A 24,727-nucleotide genomic window follows, 5' to 3' on the forward strand; every position below is an offset into this window, starting at 1 on the left:
TGGAGGAGCTGACTACACAAAGTGGAAAGTTTTCCTCAGGCCATGCACTGGGACTGGACAGCTTATACACAGATTATTTATCAATATTTTTGAGGCTGTTTTGGAGCTGATCTCCATAAGATGCTGCTGGAGTGTTTTGGAGAGGCATTAATGAGAGTGTCCTGTCAAAGGACCGATTTCCCTCTTCTGCCTCAGAAAGGAGAAAAGGTTTTGTGGAAAAAAAAACTGGAGGCTTGGTTCTCTCATGTGCAAATTATATGGTGCGTTCCACAGGGTGCTTTTCAACAGACTGAAAGACACAACACTATTGCACTGATAGAGCCATAATCTGTCCTTTTTTTGACAGTATGAGCAGGAAATTTGTAATTTATTGACAAATCAAGATAAAGCATGTATTATTTTTTTTTATCTCTACCCTAAGAAATGCTGGGTAAGGGGTTTGCTTTATCTAGTGGATGGGGCTACTATACTGTATCACTAATGGGGCTACTATCGGGGTAATAAATAAGGGAAGATAAAGAGCAGGCCCAAACTCATAAAAAGGGACATTAAGGAAGGGGTGCTCCATCTCAACACAGTTGTCTCGGGGCCTCTGCCATGCAGATTCAGAAGCCAAGCCTCTGGTTTCTCACTTCCAGAGCCTTCCATTGGTACTATCAGCATATGCTGATGACATTAACATCTTAGACTTAGACTGCTTTTATTTGTCATTGCCTTATATGCATGTCTCATACGGACCTCAGTGCCACATAAAAACAAATACCACACAATAAATATTAAAAACGAAAAGTGCATTAAAAACAAAAATTATTCACAGACCTCAACATCACAAGCACACCTGACATGGACAGTGAGTAAGAAGGTCAAAAAGTCATTTTATGGAAGGTCTAAGTGTTCAGGCTGTTGAAGAACCTCACAGCCTGAGGAATGAAACTGTTGCATAGCCTAGTGGAGGCAGCACGGATGCTCTGGTACCTCCTGCCAGAGGGTAGCAGGGTGAAGTGGATGTGGGAAGGGGTGGGTGGGGTCCTTCATGATGCTAAGAGCCTTCCGGGTGCACTGTACATAATCGATGGCCTGGATGGATGGAAGAGCCGTTCCTATGATCTTTTCAGCTGTTTTCACTATCCGCTGAAGGGATTTGCAGTTGGAGGCCTTGCAGTTCCTATGCCAGACAGTGATACAACTGGTCAGAATGCTCTATGGTGCCTCTGCAGAATGTGATGAGGTGGGTGGGTGGAGACTTGCCTTATTCAGACGCCACAGGAAGTGAACACACTGCTGGACCTTCTTGGAGAGCGCAGTGACATGTGAGGACCAGGAGAGGTCCTCTGTGATGTGAACTCCCAGGAACTTAACACTGCTGACTCTCTCCACGTCCATACTATTGATGGCCAAGTATGATGGGTGCTGGTCTTTCTAAAGTCAATAATGACCTCCTTAGTTTTTCCTACATTTAGGGAGAGGTTGTTTTTGCACCTCGCTGCCAGTTGATCCACCTCCACTCTGTATTATGATTCATTATTGTTGCTGATGAGACCTACCACTGTGGTATCATCAGCAAACTTTATAATGAGGTTGGAGGTGGATGATGCTGTGCAGTCATGAGTCAGCAGGGTGAACAACAGCGGACTGAGCACACAGCCCTGTGGAGCGCCAGTGCTCAGTGTGATGGTCTTGGAGGTGATCTTGCCAATTTGCACTGACTGTGGCCTCCCCGTGAAGAAGTCTAGCACCCAGTTGCAGAGGGAGGTGTTAAGGCCCAGCTGGCTCAGCTTTTCAATCAGGTGTTGTGGTATGATTGTGTTAAAAGCTGAGCTGAAGTCAATAAACAACATCCTCACATATAGCTGTTCTTTCTCTCCAGGGGGGACAGGGTTGGATGAAGAGCAGAGGTTATGGCATCTTTTGTGGAGCAGTTAGCGCAGTATGCAAACTGGAGAGGGTCCAGAGTGGAGGGGAGGCTGGACTTGATGTGCTTCATGACCAGCCTCTCAAAGCACTTCATGATGATGGGAGTCAGTAGTAATTGTGGCAGAACACAGGGGACTTCTTTGGCACTGGTATGGTGGTAGACTTTAAACATGTGGGGATGACTGCCTGGGACAGCGAGATGTTGAAGATGTCAGCAAGGACATCTGGCAGCTGCTCAGCACAGTCTCTGATGGCTCGGCCTGAGATTCTGTCTAGACCTGCAGCTTTGTGTGGGTTGACTCTGGACAGCGTCTTTCTTACATCATCTGCGGTCACCTGAAGAACCTGGTCATCCACCAAGGATGTAGTCTTGACCACCGGCACGTTGTTCAGTCTCTCATATCGTGTGTAGAGGTCATTCAGTGCATCTGGGAGGGTGGGGGCACCGCCACAGGTCTGAGGAGGAGGCTTGTAGCCAGTGAGGGCCTGGTTGCCCTTCCACAAGTGCCGTGCATCTCTGCTATCAGTGAAGTGGCTGTTGATTCTCTGTGCATATTGTTTTTTTGCCTCCCTGATGCCACACGACAGGTTGGCCCTCGCTGTCTTGAGAGCTGCCTTATCACCAGATCTGAATACAGCATTCCGGGTCCTCGGACTTCTGCTGTCAGCCAGGACTTCTGGTTAGGCAGCGGAGAGATGGTTTTGGTGACTGTGACATTGTCTATACATTTATTAATTTAGGCTGTCACTGTCACTATGTATCCTACAGATCAATGTGCTCACAAGAGGAGGCTGCCGCTTTGAAAATGCCCCAGTTGGTGCTCTCAAAGTAGTCCTGAAGAGCTGAAATAGACCATCTAGTCAGACCCTGGTCTGTCGCTGAACCGGTTTGGCAAGTTTCATAAGTGGCCTGTATGCTGGAATTAGCATAACAGAGATGTGGTCTGAGTTTCCAAGGTGGGGGCGGGGGCATGCTCTGTATGCATTCTTATTAGTGTAAATGAGGTCCAGTTTGTTGTTTTCCCTGGTGGCAAATTTTACATGTTGATAAAATTTAGGAAATATAGTCTTTAGGTTTGCATGATTGAAATCCTCAGCAATAATAAAAAATCCATCGGGGTACGCGGTTTGTTGTTTGCTGATGCCATTGTGTAGTTCGCACTTGCCTCTGAGGCATTAGCGCTCAGGGGCAACTACATCAAAAGTCACCAGGATGTACAGGGTTTAGAGGCTAGCTTGGAGCTGTGAGGCCTTACAGGTGAGGCAGTGGTGGAAGGAGGCCACTCCTAGTTTACCTACAGGTCTCCAGTTGGTTAGGAGTAAAATAAAGACCCTCGGAGTTGATTTGCGGTACAGCAGACTTTGTAAAAAAAAAAAAAGAATTGGAGGGTATAGTAGAGCGGGTGTGTGCCAAGTTGTTAAAAAGGAAATAGCTGCTATACTGTTTAAGGGGAGGGTTCTGGTTGCCAATAATTTGGCTGCCTCAATGCTACGGGCCAGACTTTTTATCTTACCAGTGCCATCCAGGGCCCTAAATGAAGAGGTGGAGAGATCAATATAAATGTCCTTGGTCTCTACAGCACTTGATAAGGGCAGCTTGCGTATACTTGCTCATTGAGGAAGGAGGACAAGGCCTCATATTCATTACCGTAATGGTAACCTCAAAACAGAAATTCCCCCCCAGTCTTGTCCATAAGATAAGGGATGGTCTTGGGTCTCTTGCCTCGTCAGTTAAATGGATCAGGCTCTGACTCTGGACCAACATGTCAAGTGTATGATTTGCTCTTGTTTTTTCCAGCTGAGAAACACTGAAAAGCTCAGGCCCATTGTGTCTCAAGCAGAGATGAAAATGTTAATTCATGCTTTTATATTGTCCTGTCTTGACTACTGTAACTCCCTTTTCACCTGCCTCAGCAACACGTCCCTGGATTGTTTACAGGTGGTCTAAAATGCTGCTGCTAAACTCTTGACCAGGTCCTCAAAAAGGTCTTATGTGACACTGATTCTGATTGATGGGGAGCCAGTGAAGAGCAAATTCAGAATTCAATTCAAAGTTCTTGTGATCACATACACATCTCTGGATGGTCAGGCACCTGCCTACATTAGAGATCTACTGCAGCCCTATGTAACCAGCAGTCTCTAAGGTCCTCTGATCAGGATTTGCTGGTTGTTTCTCGTTCTAGGCTTAAAACTAAAGGAGACTGCTTTTGAGTGGCTCATCTGTTTATTCATTGTTTAATGGCAGTGGTTTCTGGGTCTGGGTGAATGTTTTTTCTTTTGAATATTTGTGTTTGTCCCCAGATACATAGCAATGAGGAAACTGCCCACACTTAGATGACCTTTAGACATAAAAAAAGAAAGAAAAAAAACACAGATCCAGGGGGTGGGGTGCATGGTCACTGTGCAGACAAGTGAGTGCTCACCTCTGGGTTGAACATACCTATTACAAAATGGTTGGGTGACTGGAAGTTTTTTAGCCTCGTATGTGGGCTGTTGGGGGTGTACTGTGTTGTATCGCATGACAAGTTGTTGACTCTCTTTCTTTCTGATGGTAATGGCTGTTGTGTTTGTTTGTTCTTATGCATTTACTGTTTTTTCTTTTAGTAGGTTTATAGCAGTATGCATTGTTACTTTTGACCTTTGAGTTCCGTTTGCAGTATTAATAGTTTTTTTGTGTTGCCCGAAGTGGTATAGTGAAGGCTTTTTAAAATTCAACGCGGTCTCTCTCTTTCGCTCCTTCTATCTATCAATCAGTCTATCAGCCTATCAATCTATCTATCTGTCCATCTAATCTCCTTTCTCTTGTCCCTCTCTGGACCTTACCTCTATCACAACCCATTCTTGCCCTTCAGAGTGGACTGGACGGCACATGACTTGGTTGGCCTTAGCTTACAGTACTGAGTCATAGTAGCATTTGAATAGCTGTCTCTGTTATGATGTGGAAGGATGGAGAGACATAGAGAAGGCTTCATCCAAGCCTTGCATGTGTGAAGATGGACACTTTCACATTTACTGGTAATATAGACATTATTGTGTTCTGAAATGAAGTCATGAACTGAATCAAATTACTGCATTAAAATAATACTAAGTGAACTTTTGCTGTATTATTATGCACTAAATTGTTGATAATTGTTGAATACAGTTTATCTGCCATTTATTTATGAATGACAAATTTATGAATGAGCTGGCCCTAGGTATGTAGGGTATCTCTTGCAGGTTGTCAAATTCCAAGATGGCAGCACATCTCTACCTGTTCGTATGTCTATAGGACTATTCTAGTGTTGACTGAGTGATATCCGTTGTTTCTAAAAAAAAGTACTGGTCAATTTTTCAAGTTGTTTGAAGAATACCACCACTTTACGTCTGTTTTGGTTTAAACTACTGTGTTAATATGTAAATCCGATGGTAGTCAGTCTGGTACAGGCCGGGTCTTGCTAGTTCTGTATGCAAGAAACTTGCTGGGCCTAGTTGTGTCTCCCAAAATCACCCTTTGTTATACAGTCTCGGTTTAATTAAAGGAACCTGTCCATCACACTGTGTACTTGGATCATATGTGAAGTGTGGCTTACATTCTCACTAATTCAGGAGGATCGTTTGGACCATAGAGCCTGTTCACATCTCAGCACTGGAATACCAACATACCACTTAATTTTGATGGGCCCAAATTTTTCATGATAAAGGAAAGTGCTTCTTTCATGGCTCCGATACTGGTTTTTGAAATTGTATCCCTATTGTTTTAGACCCTGGCTGGTCCTGATTTTAGTTCTTCTTCTAATTGCCAAAAAACTCAGACTTGAACCTAGTTTTTTGGCACTTACTTGTATTGTTGCCTCCTGACTAGATCCTTGCTTGTGTTGTATTAACTCTCAGATGTATGTCCTTTGGATAAAAGCACCTGCTAAATGAAATTGTAATACTGTAACGTTGTTGTTGTTGTTGTTGTTCTTCTTCTTCTTCTTTAATTGGCACTTGGCATCCAAAATGTTGCATTACCACGACCTACTGAAATATAAGAACTTCATAGTACTAATTGTATACCCAAAGTGATCCCATTCACAACATTGTCCATTCTTTAACCCAGAGCCAGTCTGAGTTGATACAAATCCTTCCCACAGTGTAACATCTTGATCTTCTCCAGATATGTCAAAAACATTCAAATATCTCCTGGCAGCGTCCAGCACCATTTTGATTCTTCCAACTTCCCTTTTATTTCAGCAGCACTATTTATGACCATGGCATTGAATGCAAAAAATTTTTTCTTGTCCATGCAGACATTCTGGTCAGCTCCATTCCTTTTCTGCTCCAGTTCTTTTTGCACTTCCACCATTTCTTCATTTCTCTCCATTCTCCATTCTCTTAGCATCTTCAGCATACAGCAATCCCATTTCTGCTCTCATCTTATTCACTTTGTTTTCCTTAATTATTTTTGACCACTGTGCTTGGCCAGTATCATGAGTTCTCTTGCAGTGCTGACACTTTGCTTGTGCTTTCTCAACTTTGCAATCTTCAACATTGCAGTTGTCCTCCCCACATCTCCCACATCTTCTGACTCCACTACATACTGCTGCATGTCCATATTCTTAACAAAAACATCTGAGAGGAGCTCTCTCATATGGCCTCACCCTGTAACTCACATAATCAAAGTACACTCTTTCCAGCAATTCTCCTTCAAATGTCAAACACAGAATTGCTGTCCCCCTTCTCCCTGTCACAGAATATAGTCATTCCTCTTGCCTCACACACCTGCAAAATCCTGAAATGACTCAGCCTTTACTGACAGTAGCACGCCACTTATCACTCCCTTCTTTGCTTTTAGTCCGAGTGAGAAGCAAGTCACACAGAGATACCTTCTAAATACCTTGAGCTTAAGGGCTATATCCCTCTGATGCTGAGATACAATCAATGATAACCAACCCACTTCTGGTTATCCTGCTTGATCATACATCTCCCAGGTTTTCCCCCTAAAACTTTCCAACATCATGTGGATCCTTGAAAATCCTGTCTTCTCTTGTCACGGCTTTCATCCCAACGAGATACTTCGCCTCTGTTCTCAATGACTGGCTAGAATAGCTTGAGCACTTTAATGCATTCTTCTTTCTTTTCTTATTTTCAAACCCTCTCATGTCCTCATTTTCATTTCCAATTTTTCTCTCTGACTCCGACGCCATTTCCTTCTCGATTTAATTCTTTTATCTACAGCATTGTTTCACCGAGCTCGATTTCTTGTTAACGTGGATGTCACACGTCATCATTTGGCTCAGGAGGACAAAAAACTTGGATCACTGCACTGACCTTGATTTTGTCCATATTCTTGCTCCGTACTACATGCTTTTGCTTTTATTGACTGTAGTGCCTCATCTTTTATACCCTCAAAAGGTACAAACTGGGCTTTTAAATCTTAGGAGCTCTCCCACTGGATCACATAAATGACTGAAGATCTCATGACTGTACTCTATTTCATTAAACTATTGAGTCCATATGACCGGTTCTTTTCATTCCACTCTTGTCCCCAATGTAGATCAGGGGTTAGGAATAATCAATCAGTACCAACACAAAACTCTGTGAAAAGAAGTGTCTTTATGCATGCTCTATAATCCAGGTAAGAAAATCGAAGAAAGTTGAATCTGGGCATCAGGACACAACATTTATTGACAGAAACATTTCATCACTCATCTAAGGGCCTTGACACACCAGGCTAATGGTCAGCCGTCGGCCAGTGTCGGGCCATCAGTAAGTGTCTGTGACCCTAGTTTTTGCGGTGTGTCCCACACCGTCGGCACTAGTTGGACCCCTGTCGGCAGCTTTTCGGCCAATTCAGCATGTTGAATCGGAGGAGCCTGTCGGTGAGAGAGATCCCTCTGACTGCTGCTCAGTTTAGCAAATCAGTGCAGACCGTACATGCTAGTTGGCTGTTGGCTGTAGTCTTTGCAGTTTGTTCAAGTGCTACTTTTTGGCCCAGACGGCAGGCGACGGTGAGGCAACGCAACAGTCAGCATTCATCACTGCTAGTCGGTTTGGTGTGTCTGGACCCTTAGTGACTTCTTCAGTCTAAACTGACTTCAGGTATCCCCACCCTTATAAACAATAGTTACATAATGACCGAAACTAACGGTCAGTTTCATATACAAATATGGGCATGACCATTAACTAGAGTTTCAATGGTCATGTGTATGATTCACAGCGGATTTGGGAATGTTTGCAGTCACTGCATTGTAAGATGGCGACAGAATGACCATCCCTGAAATCACCATCTTATAATGCTGTGAATCCAAACATGTTTGTGTGAGCGAATGTGTGAGAGTGAAAGTCTCTGACAGAGTGGATGATAAAGAAAGTTCAAGAAAATGACATAAACACTGAAAGAGAGTTGAATTCTATTCAGCCTTATCAGTCACTATTGATTTTTAGAGAGCTCCCTCTTGTATTTGCATTCCAAACATGTCCATTTCCAGCAGGCATGTTACTGTCGGTCAGTGGTCTTTAGCCACCTTTGACAACAGACATTGGTTTGAGTCTTGTATCTGGATCATGTGTGCTTTATAAAGCCTCAATCGCTCAAATAGCCCAAGAAGATGTTTTTACCTTTACTTGCATCCAAACATTCTCAATACAAGACTTATGAAAAAATTTGGTAACACTTTATTTTAGGGGGTCAGAAAATTACCTAGTTAATTTCCTAGTAATAAGGTGGTAATTATCACGTAATTTCTTAGAAATAAGGTTGAAATTACCTTGTAATTTCCTAGTAATGTGGTAGTTTTTACAGGCAATTCTACAGCTAACCCTAACCCAAATTACAAGGTAACTTCAAGATTATTTCTAAGAAATTACGTGATAATTACCACCTTATTACTAGGAAATTACCAGGTAATTTCCAACCCCCTAAAATAAAGTGTAACCAAAAATTCTTACTACATACCACACACAAACACATTTGTCGGTGAAGTAGTATAAATTTGACACATTTAAAAATGGCGCAGACGTTTTATTTTGAAGTTGAAATTAACTTTATACATCTCATGACTGAAACAATCCATATTCAAGTTCAAGCTGCCACCATTGCTTCATGCATACACAACGATAACGCTAAATCATACAGGGTGGTTTTACAGTGACTTCATGTTTTACCAGGCCATGTATGTACCCAACTACCCGGGGTCAACTACAGCATAGCACCCCTAGAACTGATGGGGATCAGCTGTCTTATTTATGGACACTTAAGTAAGATGGATGCTTTGCGGACATGGGGTCTTGAATCCAGGCGCTCAGGCTGGAGGGGCTCCCCCCCTCTTTTTTTTTTTACCCCCAATTGTATCCGGCCAATTATCCCACTCTTCCAAGCCATCCTGGTCGCTGCGTCACCCCCTCTGTCAATCCAGGGAGGGCTGCAGACTACCACATGCATCCTCCGATACATGTGGAGTCGCCAGCCGCTTCTTTTCACCAGACAGTGAGGAGTTTCGCCAGGGGGACGTAGCGCATGAAAGGCTCCCGCTATTCCCCCCAGTTCCCCCTCCCCCCAAACAGGTGCCTTGGCTGACCAGAGGAGGCACTAGTGCAGCGACCAGGACACACACCCAAATCCATCTGGCTTCCCACCCACAGACACGGCCAATTGTGTCTGTAGGGCGCCCAACCAAGCCGGAGGTAACACAGGGATTCGAAACGGCGATCCCCGTGTTGGTAGGCAATGGAACAGACCGCTACGCTACCCGGACGCCGGCTGGAGGGTCTCTTTATAGTCAGGACCAGAATTAGCATCTGTTATATTTGCAAAATAAGTTTCTGGATAAGTTCATCTTTTAATTTTCCATTCTAGATATAAATTATCATCAAACGCCACATCTGCATGTTGACATTTGCCTCCAGGCTTGGTCAGTGTGTGAATTTGTATCCCCATTATTACAATCGCATACAACAAAGTTTTTGTACATGATTTGGTGGATGAAATGCACTTTGTTGCATATGTGGTAGAATTCATCTCTCACCACCTAAAGCACTTTGTCCCTGTCTGAACTTTAGCTCATTAAGAGTGCATGCTTGTAATTTGTCCGTATGAGTGCATATTGTGTTGGTTTGTGTTCTGTTGGTGCAAGCCCTTCATAAATATGGCTAACACAATAATAATCTCAACGGTAATAGCGAGAAATTGTGAACATGTTTACTAATCATGCTAATTAGTTTTGATGATCTGAAGAGCAAAAAAATCCACTGCACATCTTGAATGTTTTCGACTACAACAGGTATTTCAAACAAAAGGAAAAGTTGCAATACCACTGCTATGCCACTCTTTTAACACTTTAGTGAAAATAATGGTGAGGCCATGGTCAGTATGTGTGTTGTATTGGTTCGAGTGTGGATTGTGTGTATCTCTTAAGTGGGTCAGTAGTTCAGGCAAGTAAATAGTGTGGCAATGACTGGTCTCTTTACAGAGCTAAAGTCAAGGACACACAGCTAACAAAGCTTTGATTGGCGCTCCTTCACTGTGTGTTGTGTTTTTATTCTCCGTGTCACTGTACTGTATCTCACCATCTATCCATGTCTCTGTCTTTCTCTCTCAATCTCTGTCCTTCACCTCCCCCTCTCTATACATATATATCTGTCTATTTTTCTTCTTACCCTTCATCTCTGTCTTTTATCCTCTTTCTTCATCTCTTTCTTGATTTCTCTGGTCTCGCTTCTGCATCATTTAGCCCACTACCATTCTCTGCCCTTACCTCTGTCTTTGATAGAGAGAAAGATCTCTCTATCTCTCTATATATAGTTCTCTTCTCTGGCTCTCATTCTAATCCCCCCCTTCATATTCACACATAAATTTCTAATGACGTTCCAGACTCTGGAAAGTCTGTTAACAACAACTCACTTTCTCGTAAACAGGCCTCAAGTCGGACTTGATAATTGATTCAACTTTAACAGGATTTGAACAGCCCTTTCATTTACTTGAGAGGCAGAAAGTAAATCTACCAATTTACCAAACCAAACCCTTGCAGGAAAAATATTAATCTTAGTGAGGTTTTACCTTTTATGAAGGATTTATCAAATAACCTTTTCATGAAATGCAAATTAAAAAACATTAAAGGTAATCAAAGGTAATTTTCATTATAAAATGAAGTTGGAAAAACATGTTTAAACTCTTTCACACACAGGCAAATAAACTGCAGCCTATAGCCAGTGTAGCCTTACGTATAACTGGTGTGTGTGTGTGTGTGTGTGTGTGTGTGTGTGTGTGTGTGTGTGTGTGTGTGTGTGTGTGTGTGTGAGTGCTGCTGTGCGGGAAACTCAACTCCATTTTTGATGACATTTTCAACTGCTGATAGATTTACGAGATGAAGATTTGGAATGGAATGGCTCTACAACACGCACGCACACACACACATGCACACACACACACACACGCCCACAAATATACAACCCACTTATACGTGTACATACAGGGCAGAATAGTGTCTCTACGCCTTCTCTTTTCTTTGGTTGATTAACTCCTATTTCTCCCATATGTCCCCCCTCCCGCCTCTCTCTCTCTGCCTCTCTCTCTCTCTCGCTCGCTCTCTCTCTCACATCCAGTGGTGGGTGGAGTCTAAATGGGCAAAACCAAAAGACTTGCGAATGATAAAAGGAGCCTGTGTCCTTCCCTCTTTACCGTCTCACACCTCTCTCTGTCCCTTCTCTCCTCAACTCCACTGTCCATCCCATTTCCTCTTCTAATCTCTTCCACTGTCTTTTATTTTCCTTTCTCACTTCCTATAACCCTGTCCTACTGCTCTCTCATTTCAGACCTTATGTCTTTTGCTCCTGTCTTTCTCCCCCCTCCTCTTTTTTTGAATATCATACAGTGTGTTGTGTGCTTGAAGAATCCTTTCTTTTGTTTCCAACAACACAACGTGATGAAAACCAATGTCAGCCCAAAATGCCATCACACACACACACACACACACACACACACACATGTGATAAATCTGATAGACCTACAGTGAGCAGGTAGCAGAACACTAACAAAACTCTGCCACCTGCAAAAGGACACAGACAGGAGCTAAACGTCTCTGCCTGCTTAGTCAAGATCGGGACATGCATCAGCCTCGGCACAGCAAAGCAGTGCAGAAAGGGGTTTTGGGGTAACAGTGGCTCACAAGGGCTTGCAGAGATGCAGACGTTTGCACGCCTCCAAAATCCCCACCGTCCACTTAGTGTGTCTGCAGGGCCACATGTCTTGCCAGTGCTGACTGGTTGAGCGGGGGGTATCTTGTGGCATGAAATCAATACCTAATCAGCACAGCAGTGGGGACATAGAAGCAGACATACTATATACACACAGATACGACGTAGAACAGAAGACATAACAAAAGTGCCCAGGGTTTTCATGCTGTGTTAAGGTATGTTGCTTTATGAGGGATTCAAGCACTGCGGATGCTGAAACCCCCTTAAAGCTGTTGGGATTCTGCCTCTGTTTTAGCCTGTATGTATCCGAGTTTCACTGACCAGAAGAGCTGCAGCAACCAAATCAAACTCTTACAGAGGGTTTCAGTCTCACCCTTTACTAAGGCAACAAAAAGTATGTTGATTAGCCACATGGTGCCGCTATAACAAGTAATGTTATGTTTTGGCCTCTAACTTTGAGCCATTTGTCATAGGGAGAAATTTCTTAGGAACATGCACATCCAATCAATACAATCACTTTCACACTTTTTTCACTCCTCCTCCTTGGTTATTCCTTCAAACCACACAAAACTGTAAAAACGGTAGGAAAAATCATTGACATGGCACTACCACAACTTCATAATATTTACACCACTCGCTGCAAAAGGGAAGCCCAAAACATCATTAAGGACACCAGCCACCCCGCTCATGTTCTGTTCTCGCTTCTTCCATCTAAAAAGTGTTAGTGGAGCATCGACTCACACACCAGCCGTCTCAGTAACAGTTTCTTTCCACAGGCAGTCAGGTTGCTGAACAGCTGAAGCACCCATATGCACCTTACATTGTTGCGTTATCATGTACTGTATATTGTGTATATAATGTATGACTTTCATTGTGTACATAGTCTGTTTTTTTAAGGGGGGGGTGTCCTTTGTCCTTTTGTCCCTTGTGTTAAGGCAGAGACAGCCAGAGCGCAAGAATCTCATTGTATTCTAATACACATGACAATAAAGTTGAACTTGAACCTGAACTTGGTGTGGACCATCTGGAACCAGATTGGCCAAATGGTTTGGCTATTATCAACCAACGGCCTTTTAATGAAACATGTCAGAACATAGAATTGGCCAAAACTCATTGACCATTAATGTGAGAAAACCATAATAATTTGAAAAAGATGGGAAGAGTTCTCACTGGGCATGCCCACAAAAACATTAAATTCTACCTACAAATGCAAAATTTTATACATTTTAACTGTGGATTTTAAAAAGAAATGTTAATATATGCCAGAACCATTTTCAAGTCAGTTCAACAATGTCTGGCTGTGATTAATGAATGTGAGTGTGGCTAATTAGATAGTAACCAAATCTCAATAGATATTACAATTAAAAATGCAGTATGCTCTGAAGAGTTGACATTTCCATAGTACACCCACTGATATGTGGAGAAACTGGCGCTTTGTTTTGCAAATCCCCTCTTAAAGACTGACTGTCTGCACTGTTATCCATATGGGATCATGGCTTGGCTTTGTGCTTTCAGGCAGCTGTGTTTTTGTGCTAGCATGTCTACGTTGGTTGATATAGCAATGATGCAGGCATGCGTATAATGACTAGTGGCACAATTCGGGGTCCAACAAGCTATCAATATGGAGATGGTGTGTACTTTCACTTTTTTTGTGTTTTCTACCTTGGCAAAGGTGCAAAACCCATGCGGTTCATGAAACATCAGGAGGAGGATGGTATGTACGGTGTTGTTGCATGCTGAATGTGGTTTGACATATGAATGTGGTTTAAATCTGATTTGGAAAACACAGATGCCATGCATTTTTCTTGCCATTCAAACTACAGAAGATCCAAATAAGATAAGCGACAAAAAAAAAACAAGAACAAAACCATTATTCAGGCAGACAGTCTGAACAAAGCCTAAAGTCACTCCCTTTTTCATGAACAGCTAACTATAAAACTCAGACTACACTCACATTTTTTTTTAAATGGGCCCAAAATTGGCAGACATGTTGGGTTTGAGGCCCCGGCGGCATTCAACTCCACGCCGGGGCCCAAAGTATGTTGACTTGTTTCCGTTTCCTTTGTAATTTGGCCATGGCAATGACATGCCAGTATGTAGGAAAACACTTTTTGCTGGTGTAAATGCATTGCACAATCTATAGTACGTATGTGAGGATGCAAACACGGTTGTGCACATGGGCGTGTGTGGACGGGGCTCCGTGCCGGGGTGCAGCAGCCTGATGAGATTGACTTTCATGCGTCTCCGAAGAGAAGTGACACCAGGATCAGACCGAGACGAGGCAGCCTCGCGCGCCTAGAGCCGAATCGCGTCCGGTTTTGCGTCGTAAACGTGCAGACCCAGTCTTATGTCGAGTCTACGGTACATTATGTCGTTCCCAACCCCGGCATCGCACCCCAATCCTATCTCTGGCCGACATTCACCATCTCCGATGCGGTTTTAAAGGCACAACCGGTTACTAACTGTCTAAACAGGGACAACTCACAGGATTAACTTGGCTCACAAAGCCATTTAGACGGCTTTAAACACTGAACGCGTTGCGACGTCTATCTCGGTGACACAATTAAATGGGACGGTGCAGCCAAATCGACCAGAATAACACGGCGACTGAAAAAAAACAAAAAGTGTTGTGAAGTCTAAACGGCGACCATTGTTGTCGGAGAAGAGACAGAGACACCGACGGGAACAGATAATGCCGTGTCACCGGGTTTAATCCCTCCGCTCTTTAACTGGACGAGACGGGCTCCGTGTCCCTATTCACACACGCATGCATACCCCACTCCAGTCTGCATTATTCATCTCGGTGCCTCGCGGCTGGCGCTTCAGACACACGACTGGGCGAGTCAAGGCGACACTGTCTAGTACACAAAGACCAAAACCGCCGATCTAACAGACATTGCATAGGCAAAAAAAAAAAATGTCTACTGCCACAAACCACTCGCACCGGTCCACAAACCGCGCTGAGCAACATCCGTGTTTCGGAGACAGCGACTCTGCAGCGCGGAACAATGAAGGAGGATATGAGATGTTGTGCAATCAAACTACTGAGAGGAGATCGATTCACAGGCGATATAGTGTGCTAACATCGTCTTCAGTCCGAAACACCCCGTCTAAACCAAAGCCAAGACCACATGCATCCCACAGCGTATATGTGAAAACGTAAACGTTGGAATATATCCAACGTACACGTACAGAAAGAGAGAGAGAGAGAGAGAGAGAGAGAGAGAGAGAGAGAGAGAGAGAGAGAGAGAGAGAGAGAGAGAGAGAGAGAGCGGGGGGGGGGTGTTAACGGATGGGATTGGTGGTAGGAAACACCGCGCGGTGTGCAACGTGCGCCCAGCGAGCATCCTCGACTTCATCAGCTAGCGCGCTTCACTTCCCCATATAGTCAGTTCAGTTTTACTGCCGAGCAAAAAAAAACAAAAAAAACCCCCAAAAAACCTGGCAAAACACATGAACACACTAAATCATCCGCGATAAGATTATAAAACGTGCCTCTTGGCGGGGACTAAACACGGGACTGGATCATCTAAAACACTTGACGCTTCGCATCTCGGAAGATTGAATTAAACGAGAAATGGCCATAAGGAAGTGCGCTACTCTGTAGGCGGCTAACACACGAGAAATTCGGGAGAACGTCCCAAACGCGTCAAAGGGCGCTTTCAAATAAAAGACCGCAAAACGTTGTATCTCAACGTTTTACAGCCCATGTAGTATAAAAGGCTGTAATGTCTTTTAGGCTGCTCCCATAGCATCTCCCCAAGACAACTCCGTTTTCCACAACAAATAAAGGAAATATAAAAAAAAAACAATAATCATAAAACCAGATAATTGTCCTATTATACCTGGAAACGCTTGTTTCATCCTGACAGGCAGATTCGGAGCCTTACTGACATAGCAACAGTGCTCGAGCGTGTCAGATCTCACGTGAAAAGGTACAATTTTGCAAGGAAATTTTACAAAGTGCACCAAGAACAACCTAAAATCCTTTAATTCTGGCTCTGCGTAGGTGTAAAAAATAAAATAAAATGAGGATGTCTTTTCAGTTACCTGCTTGATGATTGCTGCTATATTTTTCCTTTTATGTCCTTTTTAGCGCGTGGCTGTCCCTTGTTTGTTTTTTGTTTTTTCCTTGTTCCTTGTCCGTGTTCTCGCGTCCGTGAGAGCGACTAAGGGCGGACACGTCTGAAATTCTTATTTATAAGCCTTTCTTTCTGACCTTTGTCTCTTAAAATGGGGGACCAGAGAAATCAGCACGAGTGGAAAATCACCGGCCTGCCTCCCTGTGCAACAGGAGAGCCGTTTTTCTTAAAGCGGCAGGTCCCCCGTATCTCGCCAGCCTCTCTCAGATGCGCGCCACCAAAAACTCTCATCGTGCGCGTACTCGACAGGGGTCACAACGCCCAAGAATGTACAAGAGTGCAGTGAGGTTGGGAGTGAAGCTCCTGCTTCGCAGCCTGCCGAGAGCACATTTTGATCTCTGCTCCTCAACCCCAAAGGAACTGCGCTCGCTGTGGCACCCTACAACATTAAAATTCAACACAATGTCAAACGTTTAGTCTGACCCGAAACTGAAACCCAACTATGTTCAAACATCACTTGTTACTGTAGTTGTCTTGTATCTTGCATTTTTATACCGAAAAAAAAACACGAAAGCTAGAATTCAGTTTTTTTCCATTTGTCTCTATTGGGGAAAAAAAGCTCCACCTTCTACAGCAATCTCTCAGCTGATCTTTTTTTTTACTGATACTCATGGTGTCATCAGACACACTCATAAAGCCTATCGGATCAAATCATGAAAACAGGAAACGCCGTCCACCTTCATTGACAGTCCTTGCCTGTGCTTGCCACTCTGGTCAGCTCGTGAAAATGAGTGAGGCTAGATCACTCCTGCACAGTTCTCGAGACAACTGAGAACAAAATGGATAAAGGTTCAAAAAACACACTATTAGTCTTTCACAAATAATAAAAAAAAGAATGTTGCTGAATGTTTTTATCATACCATGTTCAGGGTTTCTAGACATGAGAAGTTAAATCTGACAATTGCTTTTGGTCCGACTTTAAAGTAACTTTATCAGAATCAGAATCATGTTTATTGGCCATTTAGGTTTTTACTACATGGAATTTGACTCCAGTTTCATGGCTCTCTCAGTGTACTTGACATAGAATAAAAACACTACAACACAACAATCTTCAGATATATACTCAAGGATTGACTATATACGGGCGAAATAAGAGGTGATAAAGTGCAATGGTACAGAGAATACATCAGAGATACTGAAATAAATGTTAGCAGGCTACTTACATACATGCCTGAGGTAGATGTACATGACAGAGCGTACCAGTATACGTACAACGTACAGTACAGTACAGTAGATACACAATGCTTGGTTTATTTGACAGTGTTAAGCATTAATTTGAATGACAGCCCGTGGAAAGAAAGTGTTGTTATATCTGATTGTTTTGGGGTAGAGAGGGGAGGAGTTGGAACAGGTTGTGACCAGGGTGTGACGGGTCTGCAGTGATATTGCCTGCCCGTTTCCTGACTCTGCAAATGTATAAGTCCTGAATAGAGGGCAGGTTGGCACCAATGATTTGGTCTGCAGACTGTCTGTTGTAGTCTGTCCCTGTCCTGTTTGGTAGCCAATTCAAACCAGACAGTGATGGATGTGCAGAGGACACACTGGATTATTGCAGTGTAGAACTGAATCTGTCTTTATGCATGCTCAATAATCTAGGTAAGAAAATCAAAGAAAGCTGAATCAGTTTATCTGAACATGTTTATTGACTGAAACGTTTAATCACTCATCTATGTGAACTCTTCGGTCTAAACTGACTGCAGGTTTCCCCTCCCTTTTTTTGGAGGAGGGGGATTTTTCCCCCCGTTTCTCCCCAATTGTATCTGGCCAATTACCCCACTCTTCCGAGCTATCCTGGTCACTGCCCAACCCCCTCTGCCGAGCCGGGGAGGGCCACAGACTACCACGTGCCTCCTGTGATACATGTGGAGTTGCCCGCCGCTTCTTTTCACTTGACAGTGAGGATTTTTGCCAGGGGGACATAGCAAGTGGGAGGCTCATGCTATTCCCCCCAGCCCCCCCCCCCCCGAATAGGCACCCTGACTGACCAGAGGCACTAGCGCAGTGACCAGAACACATACCCACATCCGGCCTCCCACCCACAGACACGGCCAGTTGTGTCTGTAGGGATGCAATTGTGTCTGTAGGTAACACAGGGATTCAAACCAGCAATCTCCGTGTAGGTAGGCAACGGAATAGACTGCTATGCTACCCAGACAACCAGACCCTTATAAACAATACAGTTGCATAACGGCCAAAACCAATGATCAGTTTCATGTGCAAATATGGGTGTGACCATTAACTAGAGTTTCAACGGCCGTGTGTACTATTCACAGAGGATTTGGGAATGTTTGCAATTACAGAACTGAATCAGCAGTTCCTGAGGCAGGTTGAACTTCTTGAGCTGGCGGAGAAAGTACATCCTCTGCTGAGCCTTTTTGATGATTGTCTATGTTGGATGCCCACCTTAGGTCATGGGAGATTGTGGAACCCACAAATCTGTAGGTTTTCACTGTAGACACCATGCTGTCGAGTATGGTGAGGGGAGGCAGTGCTGGGGCACTCCTCCTGAGGCCCGCTGTCATCTCCACTGTTTTGAGCATGTTCAGTTTCAGGTTGTTATGGCTGCACCAAAGGCCCAGCTGATCAACCTCCCATCTATATGCAGACTCGTCACCATCCCGGATAAGGCCAATGATGGTTTTGTCCTCCGCAAAGTTCAGGAGATGGGTCACCTAAGGTGCAGTCATTTGTGTAGATGGAGAAGAGTAGAGGGGAGAGCACACATCCCTGGGGGGTGCCAGTGATGATTGTCCGGGTGCTGGATGTGATTTTCCCCAGCCTCACCAGCTGCCTCCTTTCTGTCAGGAAATTTTTAATCCACTGGCAGATGGGGGCTGGTACAGTGAGTCGAGTGAGTTTGGAGTGGAGGATATCTGGGACAATGGTGTTGAATGCTGAGCTGAAGTCCACAAACAGGACCCTTGCATATGTCCCTGGGGAGTCGAGGTGTTGGAAGATGTAGTGCAATCCCATGTTGACTGCATCATCCACTGACCTGTTTGCTCGGTAGGCAAACTGCAGGGGGTCGAGCAGGGGGCCTGTGATTTCCTTCAGGTGGGCCAACACCAGTCTCTCAAAGGATTTCATTACCATAGACGTTAGAGCAATGGGCCTGTAGTCATTTAATCATGTGATAAGGGGCTTGTTGGGGACCTGGATGATAGTGGAGCTCTTGAAGCAGAAGGGGACTTCATACAGCTCCAGTGATCTGTTGAAGATTAGTGTGAAAATGGGGGCCAGCTAGTCAGCACAGACTTTTAAGACAGGAGGGTGACATGCCACCTGGGCGCGGTGCCTTCCTGGTTTTCTGTCTCTTGAAGAGCTGGTGCACGTCTTCAACACAGCTCCTAAGTGTGAATGGGGGTTCAGAGGGGGAGGGGAGAGTGGCTGGCAGGGAGTGCAGTTGGTTGTATATTGTGGCTGGAGAGGGTGAGGGGTGTGAAAGTTTGCTTTTCAAACCTGCAGTAAAACCCATTAGGGTCATCAGCCAGTTGATGGTTCCCTGCAGTGTGGGGGGATGGTCTACTGTAGTTGGTAGTCTTTCTAACAGTAGCGGCCCGTGGCCATAAATACTAGTGGGGCGGACAATGGCTGCAGCTTCTGAATTGCAAGCCACGTCCACTTTTTTTATCGTTATTTTAATAATTAAGTATATTAAATACTTATATTAATGATAATGATTACTATCTTAGATAATAGACAGTACATACCTGTAAACGTACCAGCCAGCAGCCCACATAACACCGCAGTAGCCAACACATTTCAAAGATGAACAATAGGCTATCCTTTAACCCGAGTGTAAGCGACAAAAAAAACACTCACGATAAACTAAAGCAGTGTCTAAAAATAGCTTACTCCATCCATCCATCCATTATCCAAACTGCTTATCCTGCTTGCAGGGTCGTGGGGATGCTGGAGCCTATCCTAGCAGTCATTGGGCGGCAGGCGGGGAGACACCGTGGAAGGACATGACAGTTGCATTACATCTTGCATGCAATAAGTAGCTCGTTCCCGATACTTTTGGATGTACCTTTGAAAACCATTGCCTTTTCTAGGTACTCCTGCACTAGAGTATCCAACAATGAAACTAAATCCACAAGGCCACGGAAGACGACAGGGTTATTGGATAATTCGGTCTTGTCGTGTCCTTGTTCAAATGCTTCACAGAATGTTATGCAGTCCATAAGCTTTGACAGAATGTGCCTGTTTTTGTCCACCTCCTTATTGTGGTTCCGCACACTTACATGGTAGCTCTCGTCAAGCTGTGCTGCTATGTTGGCTTGACCAAGCATGGCTAGTTTCATAGCACAATGTAAAGATGCCTTGCATGACTCGTGTTTCTTAGCCCGTTCTGAAAAGTGCTTCAAATCACTCAGCCCTGTGTTAGTCCATGTATCCCCTTGTCCTGACCCTGCTACAGATGACCGGAACAATAGGCACAGGAAACAGAATATTCCATGTTGAGCAACCACGTTTTCTTTTCATACCATGTTTGCAAAAATGTCCTGTTGTAGGTTTTCCCATTGTCCTTTGTTTACTGAGTAATGTTAATGTCTGGTCTATCAGAGCCAAGCTGCTTAATTACTAACTTGTCTTGTAATCGTAGTCATTCAAATCGGTTTTTTAAAATAAACTCTACACTGTTAGACACAGCAGGTGCAACAATGCTGGTCGCCATTTCTGCAGTAGTCTAAACGTGTGGACTTCAAGAAAACGGTAGAGGCTGCAGAGTACGGAGGTAGGGCACATCTTTGACAACCAGCCGCTATAATAAACCTGCCAGTGAAAGCGGGGTGCTGAGGTCTCCTGCCCCAATATTGCGCAATGCATTAAATTGAGACCGAATCACTGAAATGACAATTTTAATGTTCAAAGATCAAAAGTTGTTGAACAGTTTGATTCATTTATTGCACAAAACTAGGTAATATGTATTGCAATGTAAATTATGATGTATTAATATTGAAAAATAGTTAATGAGGAGGAACTATGTCTTTGGGTGGATGATTTTATTTTTTATTTTTTATTTTATTGGGGCGCTCCCCCTGAACAGGCGCCCCGACCAACCAGAGGAGGCGGTAGTGCAGCGACCAGGACACATACCCACAATCCGGCTTCCCACCTGCAGACACAACCAATTGTGTCTGTAGGGATGCCCAACCAAGCTGGAGGCAACACGGGGATTCGAACCGGGATCCCCATGTTGGTAGGCAACAGAATAGACTGCTATGCTGCCAGGATGCGGAGATTGGGATTTTGTCCAAATGCTAGTTGATATATGCTGCAGCCATGGATGTTGTGCATAATGTTCTTATTCCTGACCGCCCAGTCCAGGCAGTTTGCCAGTCACATCCGTTGTCTTGTTTTAATTTCCATACAGTTTTGGTAAGCATTTGATTGTGTCTCTCCAGTAATTAATTATTCCAAGAACTGTAGCCAGCTCTTGTCTTTGTTTCTGTGTGCAAATTGTTTGTCCATATCTCTTATTTCTTCATTATTAAATTTCCCACCATTGTACAGGGTGGGCCATGGACATCTATCCAAGTATGAATTAAGTGTTTGCCTATTTCTGAGGATTTCTTTGTTTGTAGAATACTTCAAGCACTGAAACATGTAAAGTTGTCAATGATATGTCGATATCAAACACCTGAATCCAGTTCATGCAGGTCCATTACAACAGTTTCATTATACTCTGAATCTAAATGCATACCTATATGTACAGTAGGCAGGACATGTCACACAGTCATTCAATATTTGTTGTACGATGGTGGTACACTCACTTTCTTGGTTGCCTGAACTGCACTGAAGCTGCTGTAATCTGTCTGCAGATGCATTATCAAACTGCTTGTAAAACTTTAGAAAAACTTTTTGCTTCTCATCTGAGGTCATGTTTTATGTCACTGTGAAGACCTCATTTTCAGCACGAACTTTTTCATTATCCCTGTCTCTAATTTTTATGCAGTATTGTCCAGAACTAGCAAATTTGAGAGGTACAGACTGTATGAGCATCCCCACATATTTCCATGTCCAAAACTGTCCAAACCTGCATTCTCCAGGGATGCTTTACTCAGTGGCAATGGAATATCAGCTGGAACTACCTCAGTTTCAACATGACATTTTGTTTGCCCTATTTTAGGTGGGATTTTCACTTTTCTGGCAGAATGTTTACTCTCTGCTTAAATCTCCAAACATAAATGGACTGCAACTGGGGTTTCTGTTCAAATTGTGATCTGTTTAGTTATCTGTCTTGGCATATGTCCCAACACACCCCAAACACCAATTTGAAGCCTTTTTTTTGGCAAAGAAATTAGGTATATACAAATCAGGTCACCAACAGACTGTTAATGTATCCATTGACTTTTTCACATTTGACTTCTGCAAATTCCAAAAACAATGAATTACATTGTTTGTGAAGTTTGCAGAAGTCATGGCGAATGTCACATAACCTTCTGGGCATGCCAATACAATTTTGTCATTGTCTTACTCACATGAGCAGAAGGATTTCTGTGCTCTTGACAATTTTAGCATTTATCTTTACTTCTACCATGTAAAAAATGGGGTGGGGGTGGGGTTTAACCAACCAATCTGACTGTTCAAAGAGCAGTTCAAATTTTGCAGAATGTTTTTGAAGTCAATTTTTCATGCATGCATGTTTTTTTTTTTGTTTTGTTTTGTGTTTTAATTGATAGCTTTGTTTTCTGTATGATTAGGAGTTTAGATGCTGCCAGTGCTAACCCATAGTTGGGCCTATTTGGCTTGTCTGACTGATTGTTCAGCTTGTGGTTGGTTGACTGTCTGAGGGGTTAACAGCAGCCTGCCTGGCTGGCTAGCTTGATATTAAATCCACTGGATGACAGGTTGAAAGGCTGAATTTCTGATTCATCTAACTGGCTACATGTCCTGTTTAGTTCATAAATTGATTGCCTGGATGGCTTGTTATTTTTCTGGCTGGTTGTTTTTTTCTGACTGATCATGTAGCTGGTTGAAGAGCTGGTTAGCTGGCTGGTTCAGTTGGCAATATCTGCATCTGTGGTCCTACAATGCATTATAGTAAGAGGTAGAAAGCCTTACACTATCAAAAAATATAAACAAGAGTTCCTTATACAAAACATGTCTGTCTTATTTTATAGGCAAGAGATTCCAAGTTGGTGAGAATATGGCCATATTTGAATACTTGGACTGATAAGGCCATATGTGAAGCTGACAGTTATGACTGGTAAGATAAAGAAGGCACATCTTGCAGCGTGTTGTTAAAATATTTGATTGTATTCAAATTACAGTTGTAATGTATAATTTTAGAAGTTATCACAATGCTTAGTGACAGATCCTACTCAATGACAGACAATACAGTCCTTAACCCTAGTAATTATAGTGCCTTGTTATAACCATTAATCTACACAGGAATTTCACACTAAAATTTCACAGTTGCACTTTCATAGCAGCTATATATCAGAATGTCAGACATTTCAGTATGACAATGCTATTGGTTCCCTCTTTATAGCCAAGTTGAGCAATCATTTGAAGTTTATGTCACAAGACTCCTCTTCTTCTTTTAGCTTGTTCTCTGTTTCTCAGGGGTCGCCGCAGCAGATTTTATAGTTATCGGTACCCTGTGAGGGCACAGCACCAATGGTAGTCATCGCTAACCCGGGCCTTGACCGATCTGGTCGTGAGCCTCAACCGATCCAGTATGGTCTACTCAATCCGCATAGGTTTTGGCAAAATTTTACATCGGATACCCTTCCTGACACAACAACTAACCCTATGGACAAGGGCACAGGTAAAGTGCTAGATGCCATCCCAGTATTCATGGACTTGTGCCCATGCCTGTCACAAGACATGATACAAGACTGGTTGTGTTAAATTATTTTATAGGGTCTCCTTAGCCTCAGTTTGCACATACATGCTAAACATTTAATGGTGAACGGACAATACAAAGGTGGATAAAGAATACATACAACTGTATATGGTGTAATTTTCCACTGTGATCCAAATTTGAAACACCCCATTGCTGGAGAAAGTATGATAATGCCTTTAAGGGAACCTTGACTATTAAGACTTGTAGGCCTTAATATGCTAGAATTGCCCTCTCCTACTAAAATATGTTGTTAGAAACACATGAAATATTTTCATTATTTTAAAAAGCCTCAACATTTAATACCTATCTTGACCTACGGAGGCCACCATTACTTTAGGTGCACAATGCATGCTGGGTCGATTATGTAAATTGGCTGCACTTGAGAGGTGAGCTAATGGCACTGCTGTTACCTGTTGCAATTTTTACCGGCCCACAGTAGAAAAAATATCAATACAGTGTCATACTGTGCTGCTTTAGGTTGTAGTTTCCAGTTGAAAAGCAACAAGAGAAGTGATGTAAGTCTTCACAGCTTTCCTAACGATAAGAACAGAAGAAAGGAGTGGGAAAGTGTATGTGGACGAATACAACTTCCTAAAGACCTGCAGCTATATTCTTGCCACTTCTCTCCTGATGCATTTGATGCATTTAGTCAACCACAGAT

General features: G+C 43.3%; 1 protein-coding gene across 1 annotated transcript in view; it reads right to left on the reverse strand.

Annotated features, from left to right (window-relative positions):
* Positions 1–16,322, reverse strand: part of LOC130106696 (sodium- and chloride-dependent taurine transporter-like) — a 59,241-nt gene extending 42,919 nt beyond the window's left edge. The window contains exon 1 of the mRNA XM_056272909.1: positions 16,120–16,322. The gene's annotated coding sequence lies outside the window, so the exon portion shown is untranslated. The remainder of the gene's footprint in view (positions 1–16,119) is intronic.
* Between the last annotated feature and the right edge of the window lie 8,405 nt (positions 16,323–24,727).

Source organism: Lampris incognitus, chromosome 2 (genome assembly GCF_029633865.1).
Source record: "Lampris incognitus isolate fLamInc1 chromosome 2, fLamInc1.hap2, whole genome shotgun sequence".
In the NCBI taxonomy this organism is placed as follows: Eukaryota; Metazoa; Chordata; class Actinopteri; order Lampriformes; family Lampridae; genus Lampris; species Lampris incognitus.